Source organism: Aythya fuligula, chromosome 28 (genome assembly GCF_009819795.1).
Source record: "Aythya fuligula isolate bAytFul2 chromosome 28, bAytFul2.pri, whole genome shotgun sequence".
Lineage (NCBI taxonomy): Eukaryota > Metazoa > Chordata > Aves > Anseriformes > Anatidae > Aythya > Aythya fuligula.
In genome coordinates this window covers 1472829-1483358 of record NC_045586.1, presented here as the reverse complement: position 1 = coordinate 1483358, position 10530 = coordinate 1472829, and positions in this window count along the sequence as shown.

Sequence of the window (10530 nt, the reverse complement as noted above, 5' to 3'; positions counted from 1 at the left end):
CGAGGGTTGCGCCTGGACGCGCGTGGGACCTTGGAGTTGCTCGCGTGTGCACGGGTGTGCATGCGTGTGCACGAGGCTGCGTGCGTGTGCATGGGTGTGCATGCGTGTGCAGGCGCGTGCACGCGTGTTTGTGCGCGTGCATGCGTGTCGGCGCGTGCACGCGGGGCGAACACGCGTGTGAGCACGCCGGGAGGGGGGGGGGGGGCTTTGTGCCGCTGTGCCCGTGCGTGTGCACGCCCGTGCACGCGTGTCACGCCGCACGCGTGCGTCCTGGGGCGTGCGTCCCCCTGCGTGTGCACACTCAGGCACGTGCACGCCAGCTGGACGGGTGTGCAAGGCGTGGGGCTGCCCGGGACGAGCAGCACCCACCCGGGACCCCGCAGCACCCACCCGGGGCAGGGGGCTGCGGGCTGAGCCCCCCGTCCTCGCCCTGCCTCACCTCTCCGCCGCCGTTCGGGCGGCCTCTCCCCCGCGCCGCACGCTTGCTGATCCTCCCCTCTCTCTATTCCTCTTTTGAAAACTTTCTAAGCCCCAACTGAAGGCCCTGGATATCAGCGGCTCGAAAAATCCTCTTGCCTACAGGCTCCGGGGAAGGGAAGCTTTCCAAGTCGAGCGGAGCGGGCTAAGCCCTCGGTAGAGGCAGAAGCTTCAGCTTTCATGGTTGGGTTTTTATTTTTTTTTTCCTTGGCTGTTGTTGTTGGGTTTCTTTCTTTCTTTCTTTTTTTTTTTTTTTTTTTTTTTTTTTTTTTTTTTTAAATAGAATTTCTAGCCCTGAGGGTTTTAGAGAAAACATTGCAAATGGGAACCAGCGCCGGCTGCCTGCCTGAGTCAGCAGGCATCTCCTGCGCCCGCCGGCGGCTGCAGCTTTGCCAAGGGTGGAGGAGCGCGGGGCGACGGGCAGGGAGCTGAGGCCGCCTGCGAGCGGGGAGGCCGAGCGCTTGGCTCCAGTGGGGATTTCTAGCAGGGCTTTCGAGCCTTCGCTCTGATTTTTACTTTTTGTCGGAGCTGCTGCCCCCACCCCGGACTCCGCGCGGGGCTCTGGCGTGGCCGGGTGCCCCCCGTGCCATGCAGGAGGTGGCTCACGGCGGGCTGCGGGGGCTCTTCCTCCTCCTCCTCCTCTTCCTCCTCTTCCTCGTCCCTCGCAAGGGGTTGGGGGCTGCAGCTTCGCCCCGGCCCTGCCCTGCCCTTTGCCCCCCGCTCGGCGAGGCAGGATCCGGCCCCGCTGCCGGCGGCTCCGCGCTGCCCCCTGGTGCCGCCGCCCGGGCAATAAAAGATGCTGAGCGCCGAGGGCGCCCGGTTCCAGCTGGGGACGAGGCATCGCCGTGTCCCCTGCCCTCCTGAGCGGCCAAATCCTGCCCTCGGCTCGCCAAAGCCCCCCTGCTCTGCCCCCGGGGATGGAGCTTGGGGCGAGGGGCCAGGGGGATGCCGCCCTCCCCCCGGAGGAATGTGGAGCAGAGGAGATGGAGATAAGTAGGAGGGAGTTTGTCAGGCACGAAGGAAAGGGAGAGAGAGGTCAGGGGGGAGCGGTGGGGAATTTGCTGACAGGGGAGGAGAGCAGAGCAGAGCAGAGGAGCTGCCACGTTCGCTGCCACGTTCGCTACTCAGGAGCAGGGATGGCTGTGGATGGGGCTGGCGCTGGGGGCACCCCAAAACCAAGGCTGGAAGGAGCAGAGCAGGACCCCCTGGCCCCTGCTACGTGCCAGCCACCAGGGCATCAGGGAGGGATGAGCATCAAGTCCATGGACCCCAGAGCTGGGGCAGGATGAATGAATCCATCCTTGCGGCAAGCGTGGGCCATCGTGGCTTGGGGACACCCTTTGAGGTCCCCGTGGTCCCATCCGGCAGGGTGCTGAGGAGCAGTCAGGAAGGTGCCGGCGGTGCCGGGAGGGGGGCAGCTGGGGACCAGGCTCACGACACCTCCCGGCACCCCGTGCGGGGCCGGAGCTGGCATCAGCGATTTGTTTTCTCCCACTCGCCGAGCGCCGGAGGCAGAACGGGAACTCCCGTGGTGCGCGGCGGTCCATGAAAGCCCATCTGTGCCAATAATAATAACAATCATAATGATATTTATACAGAGCCTAATGTCTCCGAGCAGCTTCCAGAACCCATTTGGAGGCAGCCGCTCGCCTTTGCTCATTACGAGCGGCGCGCTGGAGCGGAATGGCTAACGAACCTGCTCGTTAGCTGGCCCCGGCCCGTGTGGGCGCAGCGCTGGGTGACATCGGTGTGGGGCTGCCCAGGGTCCCCGCTATCCTTTGGTGGCTTTGGTGAGGGCTGGGGAGGTGCCTGGGGGGCTGCAATGCCCGGGGGGCCCTGCCCGGTGCCGCCAGCCCCGCTCGCAGCGTGATGGAGAGGACGGGATTTCACTTTCCGCTCACCGGGATGGAACAACAGGGAGCAGAAAAATAATTTGAAAGCTTCCGAAAAGCACCTCGGCGGGGAAAGGAGGTGGATTTCCCTCCCCGATTCAATAAGCGGCCGGGCTGGAGAAGTCTACCCCGGCGCCGCAGCCCCGCGTTAGGGCTCTTTATTATTATTATTTCTGTAAAGCAATTACGAGGCAGCCTCCTTGCCTGCACTCCCGTGCTCCCACCAGCGTGACCTCCGTTCCGCCGTAATTAACGGCCTTCCAGGAGGGGAGGCAGCGGGCGCTGCGTGCCCGGCTCCTGCCTGCTCGGCGGATGGTGATTTGCAAAGAGCTGCAGGAGGCTCGATTTCCTAAGGAAACGCAGCTTATGCGCTCGTGCTCCCGCTCCCTGCCAATAACTTCTGAACTCCTTGGCTGATTGAAAACAAATTTCACAAGCGGGTCAAAGTCACGGGGATAAAGGATCTCAGCAGGGCTTCCTCGGGATCCAGCTGCTTCTCCGCTCGCTGCCTTGGTTTCCCCATCAGCAAACCGCTCAGCAGCAGCTCCCCAGGGCCAGCGAGAGCAGAGCCGGGAGCCCTGGGGCTGGCTGGGTGCTGCCTAACCACGGATTTGCCCCAAATGCCAGGGAAATGGCCAAAATGCTGCCTCCGGCATCGTCGCCCCAGGGCTGGGCCAGCCCCAGCTCTGAGCTTCACCCTCTCTCCACCCCTCGCAGTTCACCTTGAGCACCCCAGCACTGGTGGAAACACCAGTTGTGTTTCCGAGGTGCCATCGCTGTTTATTCTTTATTTTTTTCCCTTTCGCACACTAATTCCTGGAGTGTGCTTCCATCTCCTAACGAGGTTTTGTTTGTTGTGTTTGTTTGTTCGCCTCCCGGGCTCGGCTCTCGGACAGAGGTGCTAATAAAGCAGACATCTGTCACGGGGGATTAGATTGTGTTCTTGTTAACACGCTGTTTCCTTTAAATAAATAATTGTCCCCCAAACTGGCATTCAATTATTAAAGCAAACACTGGCGCGCGGGTGACGGAGCAGCGTCAGGATGCTCTGGGAGAGCCGCGGAGATCGAGGGGCATCCCCAGGCAGTGCCCGTGCGTCCACCCCGTCCCCGTCCCCCCTCCATGGGGACAAACCCGGGGCAAAGTGTGGGAGGTCGCCCTCGCAGCTCTCAGGTGTGAATTTTCTTGCCTGTTCCCCATCCTCCAGGCTGGGTTTGATTGCCTCCTTCGCAGGCTGTGCCTCAGCATGGGGACCCTATGCCTCGTTTTGGGGACCCTATGCCTTGTCTTGGGGACCCTGTGCCTCATCTTGGGGACCCTGTGCCTTGTCATGGAGACCCTGTGTGTCATCATGGGGACCCTGTACCTCATTTTGGGGACCCTGTGCCTTGTCAGGGGAACCTGTGCCTTGTTTTGGGGACCCTGTGCCTCATCTTGGGGACCCTGTGCCTTGTTATGGGGACCCCATGCCTTCTCTTGGGGACCTTGTGCCTTGTCTTGGGGACCCTGTGCCTTGTCTTGGGGACTGTGCTTTTTCATCCCCTTACCCCACGGGTCTGAGGCCCATTTAATGCATGATTTCCATCAGATCTGGCAAAGAGGCAGAGGAGCGAGATGCTTCAGAAGCGGACGCAGGGAGGGGACGGGGAGCGGAGCTGTGCCGGACAGGGGCCGGGTCTCGGTGCCTGGGGATTTTCCCTCTGCACCGGGCTCCTGCTGCTCCTGCTTAATAACAGCAGGACCTGGGAGAAATACGGCTCTCTCCACACACTCGAGATGTGGAGAGCAAGCCCTGGCCCTTGGCAGGGAGGATTTAGGCTTGCTGGGGGAGATGGAAATGCGTGTTTGCCGGCTGGTGATGATAGCAGCCATAAAGCATGCGCGCGGTGCCCCGTGGTGTTAATAAAGCCCAGGTAACGAGCCTGCCGCCAGCTGGGGCTCCCTGTGGGGGTGCTCGGGGTGTGTGGGGTGTGGGGGGAGCATGAAAATGCTGCTGGGGGGTCTGGGAGATGTAGGGGGGGCACAACTGCTGGGACTGGTACACAAGGCAGGGCTGGATCTGTGCCACCTTGTAGGTGCAAGAAAATGAGCTCCGTGCCCCCCCAGATCCCCAGGGGGTGGCACCCCCAGAGCCAGACCCTACAAACCCCACACACTCCCTGCGCCACGGCCGTGCGGGGATGGTGGATGGGGCAGTGCCAGGCTCTGCACGTCGGGGCAAAACGTCAGAGCGACGTGAAAGCCCGGGGTGCCCCGGCAGGGCTCTCCTTCCCGCTCGTCCTTATTTGCCCAGTCCTAATTCATAAATCAGCAGGCGCGAGTAATTTTCCCAGGAGAGCATTTAGACGGCAGATTGAATGAGTAATTTACTGGGAACATTAAGACGGCACCGGATAACTTATTTATGAGAACTTTTTGACAGATCTGCCCGTCAATAATTTATGCCGCACAGCATTTAGTCAGGGTCACCAGTAAATAATTCACTTATTAAAAAACTATGGAAGGTTTTATGAGATGCTGAGTTACTATCTCACACCGAATTTGGGGCCGTAAACATGAATCTGGTGCTGACCCGGTAGCAGAGGAATCCCTGGATGGGGAGCGCTGGGACCAGGCACTGCAGGGCACGGGGTGGGAGCAGGGACGGGGAGAGGTGTCGCTGGATTTGGGGGCAGCTGCTTCACTTCTCGTCCTCGCAGGGCTCAGTCCTCGGTCACCACGTGGACAGCCTCCTTCAGCATCACCTGTGGACCGAGGAGGGTGGCCACAAAAACCCCCTGGGCCACACGGTGCCTTCCTCCCCCAGCACCCAGGGGCTGCCCCCTGCCCATCCCCATTGCGGTGGCGTCTCCTGCGTGGTGCTCAGTGCCTGTGCCCGGTCCCACTGTCCCCATTCCTCCTAGAAACAACCCCAAAGCATCCCTAGGGATGGGTGCTGGTGCAGCCGGGATGCTCCAGGCTCCCTGCCCAGCATCTCAGCCCCCTCAGCCGAGCAGCGTGGCCATGGCCATGCCCCTGGGTCCCCTCCTCTGTGGGGGTGTCTGGGGACCCCCAGTCCGTGGAGCTGTGCCCCGCTGCAGCAGGAAAGCCCTGGGGCTGGTGGAGGGCAATTGCACGAGGCTGGCTGGAGGGATGTGGGTGTTTGTGGGGTGAAGGACGGGGTGATTTGGCACGGGCTTTGCTGAGAAAGGGGCAGCAGCTTTGCTAAGGTGTGCCCGGGTCTGATCCTGCCCTGGGTGCGCAGGGAGGAGGAGGCAGCTCCTGCAGAGCCCGTCCTGCCCGTGTGGGTGACGAATAACCCGGTGGGGCTGGAGGGGACCGGGAGAGGGAAGGTGGCCCCGGGCAGCCCCCAGCATCCCAGCCCGTTCCCCATCAGATCCACCTGGAAGCAGGGGCACGAATTTTGCCATCACCCCACAGCTCAGGCGCTGCATGAAGCAGCTTTGGGCGTTCATTTGCCTCTTCCCGTGGTCACCAGACCTTCCTGAGCCTCCTTCCATCCTTGACCCGACCAAAGCGAGGGTTTCCACCGCTCCCAGCTTCACCCCAGCGGTTTGGGGTTAATGCACGGAGCCAGGGGTTGCACCCTAAGGGGGTGCCCGGGGGTGGGGGGGGGACCCCCACCCAGAGCCAGCCCGGCCCGGTGCGCGGTCGCATGCTGCCACCTCTCGGGCAGAGCCGCGCTCTGGGCAGGGCGAGCGTTTTGCCTAAAAGCTTGCTTTTTCCCCCCATTTCATTTCCAGCGAAAGGGAAGCCGGGCGCTGCGGGAACGGGCTGCGCCCCCGAGCCGGGGGGCTGCAGGCGAGCTAAAAGCCAGAAGCGATCGCAGCCTCAGCGGGGCAGGGCTGTGGGGTGCCCGTGGGGACCCCCCCCGGCAGCAGCACCCCAAGAGCCTCGCGCAGGGCTCAGGGGCCACATCCTGCACCCACCCGCAGCATCTCCTGCCCGCAGCCAGGGTCAGGGCCGGCAGCGGCCGCGTATCCCCGTGTCCCTGTGTCCCCGTGGCCCCGTCCCTCGTGCGGCCACGCGAGCGGCTCCCCCCCGGAGCCCCCCGGCGCCTGCACATCTCAGGGGCCACATTTCGCTGGAAGGGGGGATGAGAAACCGCGGATGATGCGCTGAATAAAAACACCCTCTCCTCTGCAATGCGGTGCTTCGAGTATGCAGCATCTTCCCTTCCTCCTCAGTGTGGTCTGTGAAACGTGGTAAACGCTTCCCTTTCATTCCCTTCCTTTTTTTTTTTTTTTTTTTTTTTTTCCCCTCCCTCTCTCATTTTCTTCCCCCCTCTCTCCCGTGGCTCGCGCTCCCCGGGCAAGCCGCAGAAAGCTCCTACAGCAAAGGGAAGGTCCCCTTGATGTAAATTGTTCCCTACATGTTGAACCCGACCGCAGACAAAAGCTCTAATTAATCGGCTCAGCCCCTGCTCTGGAGTGGAGGTTTGCAACCTCGCCTTTCCTTTGTAGCCGTAATTAGTTTTTGCTCCTCTGCCTGCGAGCAGGGGGCCGGGGCCGGGGGAGTCCCCGCGTCCCACGGCACCACGGGGAGCGGGGACACGCGGGGAAACGGCCCCGAGAGGGCACAGCGGGGACTAACGAGCACCCAGCAATTAACGATGGGCACGTGAGGCGTCCCTTTACTGCCCCAAAGGAGAAACTGAGCTGAGTGGTCCCGTGGCAGGGCAGGATGTGCCCCTCGAGGGGGCTGATGCTGCTCCCCCATCGCTTCGGGCGACGGAGGAGCGGGGACCCTGTGCCCCTTCCGTGCCTGCTTCGGGGCTGCAGGAAACCCACCCTGGGGAGATGGGAGCTGCTGCTGAGGAGTTTTTCCAAGAGTTTTGTCCAGGATCTGCCCGGCTCCCATCCTTTAACACCATCCCCGGGGACGCTGAGGCCCTCCCAGAGCATCCTAGGGGTGCGTGGGGCTCCCCTCGGGGCCGCGGCGCTGACCACTTGGCCGGGGATCGGGAAGGGCTGGGAGACAATGAGCTTAGGCGCCAAGCCCATAAGGTGATTAGCGGCGGCGAGGGGATCACAGGGCAGATGCAGACGGCGAGGGGGGGGGGACACACACGGATTAGGGGCTCCTCTCCCTTCTCCCTGCATCACACACTGGCCGGGGCAGCCGTGCAGGGGACAGTGCGGGGCTGTGCAGGTTTAATTTGGGCAGCCCTGAAATCCCAGGGCAGGAAGCAAAGCGGAGCGGGGTAAAACCACTCTCTGGACAAGCTCATTAATATCTCCCAGCGCCGTCGATTTCGCAGCGTATCTATCGGCCGGGCTAGATAAGGGCCAACAAACCGCTGCCGCCTTCAGATAAGGCGGTGCTCCTTCGCCGTCGCGCCCCGCTCGCAGTTTATCTGACGGCGGCAGATCTGGAGGTAAAGAGATTTGGCAGCAAGAAGAAACCTGCGGCGATGCGCGAGCGATACGCCGAGCTGCCCAGATAAAAGACTGGGGGGGGGGAGCGGGAGAAGAGTTTAAAGCAGGGCTGGGATGCGCTGCTGCTCCCAGATGGAGCTGGGATGATGGGGAGCCCCCCGCCCTGCCCCATGCTTGGGATGCTCGTTTGGGAAGCACGAGGGGACAAGGACCAGGACACTGGCTCTGTGCCGGGGGGGGACCCTGCTGCGTGTCCCTGAGGTCCCCAAAAGCTGTCCCAGCACCACAGCCAAGGCGAAGGGCAGCTGACAAGTCAGGAAGGGTGCTTGGGGATCCGCAGAATGGCCCAGAACTGATTGAGGAACACCAGAATGCTAGAGAAAAAGAGATTTATTGGCTTGTTGATACATTTTCATGGGGGTTAACAACTCACAGGGGTTGGGCTGCTTGCGAGTCCCTTCCTGGGGGTCCAGTGCTTTGGGACAGGGATGCCACCGCCTGGCTCCTGTCCTGCTGCCGCGTGAGGACATGCGTGATGACCACAGCGGCCACCAGGCTGCCCAGAACCAGGAGGCTGAGAACCCCCTTGGTTTTGCAGTAGGACCACGAAACACCTGCAACTGAAGAGCCAAAAGATGGGGAAGGGGGGGCACTTTCCACCGAGCCCCACTGGGTTTGGAGCATCCTGCAGGACTGATCCTGCCAAGCCCCCACCTGCATGCTGCCACATCTCCCACTCATTCATCCCAAACAGATTTCAGTCCCAAAGCTCATTTAGGACATAAAGGTGCAGGAAACGTCCCACAAACCTGTGCCTGGAGGGAGGCAGAACCTCCTGGTGTCAATGCTGGCTGTGCTCCAGCTGACCGGGTTGCTTGCATTGCAGATGTAGGTCCCAGGCTCGGTGTCCCCATGCACCCACAGCACGTTCTCGTGCCCCAGGGGCTCCCCATCACGGGACCAGCTGTAGGAGACGTTGGCAGCACCGGGCACGGAGCAGAGCAGCGAGAAGTTGCACCGGCCCTGCTCCTGCTGCAGCACTAGTGCTTTCAGGCGCAGCTGGCTGATGGGCTCTGTGAGGACAGGGGGGTGAGAGGGGCCGGGGAGAGTGCTGGGGGGGGAGAGAGAGGCAGCCACTCACCCCACACTGACATGTGGAAGCACTGAGAATGAGTGAGGCCAGATGCAGTATCAAAATCTGCATAGTAGTTGCCGCTGTCTGCCTGGGTGACCGGGCTGATGCGCAGGGAGAGGGTCTCTGGGTGGAAGGTGGCTCTCCCAGAAAAACGATTCCTGAAATCTGGAACTTCATCCTTTAAAGCACTCACGATGACCATCTGGGTTCCTGAATCCAGTGTCACTTTCCATTCCAACCTTACCCATGCTTGTGGTGGTTCCTTGAGCAGCAGCCGCAGCTCTCCTCCGGCAGGCACAGCCCTGTCCTCACACCCTGCGGTCCCAAAGAGGAGGCATGGGGTAAGCATGAGGCATGGGGGGTCCCGGGGTGGCAGAAAAACCTGGGGAGGGGGCTCAGCTGTGCTGCAGGGGAGTCCCCCACCCAGCCTAGCCCCAGGACTGGCCGGGGTCTCTGGCACTTGGAAAGTGGCCAGCAGCGTGTGGCTGCATCACCGCTCAGTTCCCCTCGTTCTCGGAAGGAGCTTGCAGTTAATTCCTCCTTCGCCTCTCACATCCTCCATCACCAGTTGTTTCTGGGTAGTGAGAAGGAGCTACTGTCATGTACACCCACTTCGGGGTTATTTGTTCCCAATCCATGCTTGTTATCTAGGGCCAATATGAAGAGAGTTGTCTCTTGCAAAAACCAACTCTGCCTTAGCTCTTGCTTGCTTCTCCCTCCCAGAGCACAATAAAGCCTCAGAAGCAAAATATTTTCTCATAGATATGCATCCTTTCAGAAAAAAAAAAAAAATTCACAATAACTGTGCAGCAGGGAAAATTTCAGGCCCTCAAAAAACTGCTTTTTGCTTTCAGTGCCACTTTATTGGGGTTCTTCTCCCCCAGCCACTCAAAAGGCGATCTTGGACTTCGCTAGTGACCATTTTCTTGCTGGTTGGCACAAAAGACACAAAAGAAAGAACCAAAACCGATGCCACAGCTGAATGACGATCTGAGGCAGGCAAGTAACAGCAGTTTCCCAATGAGCTTACCTTGGGCTCGGCTGAGGAAGAGGAAAGGGATGAGGAGAAGGGCAGCGCGCTGCATGGCCAGCTGCACCACGCCACGCAGGAACAGGAACGAGGCGTGACGTGGCCGTGAGGGCAGGCGTGGGGGGCTGATCCTCAGCAGGTTGTGGGGTAATGCATGGGGCTGGAGGCTGGCCCTGTACCCACAGCCTGGCTCCATGGGGCGGTGGGAGGAGAGGGATGGAGCCCTGAGCAGGGGCATCGCCCAGCTTCGCCCGTGGGTGCAGCATCACCGAGGTCCTGCATGGCTACGAGTGAGAAGTGCATCAAAACATGGAACGAGCATGAGAAGAAGTAAAAAAAAAATCAACCCCACATTCATGCCTTTATTAGGTCCCAGAGAAAGGTGCTGGGAGGTGAGGGAGAAGGCAGCTCTGGTCCTGTACCTCCCTGACCCCCAGGCCGGGCTGGGCACTGCTCTCTGGTGGGCCGGATCCTGCTCGGGGCTGTCTCCAAGCTGGTGTCAGGGTCCTCGCATGCTGTACACTGTGAGCAGCCAGTGCCTCTGAGCACCTTCTCCTCCCAAAGACAAACTGCAAAAAGAAAGCAAAACCCCAAAAGCACCCCCTTTACGTAATTAAA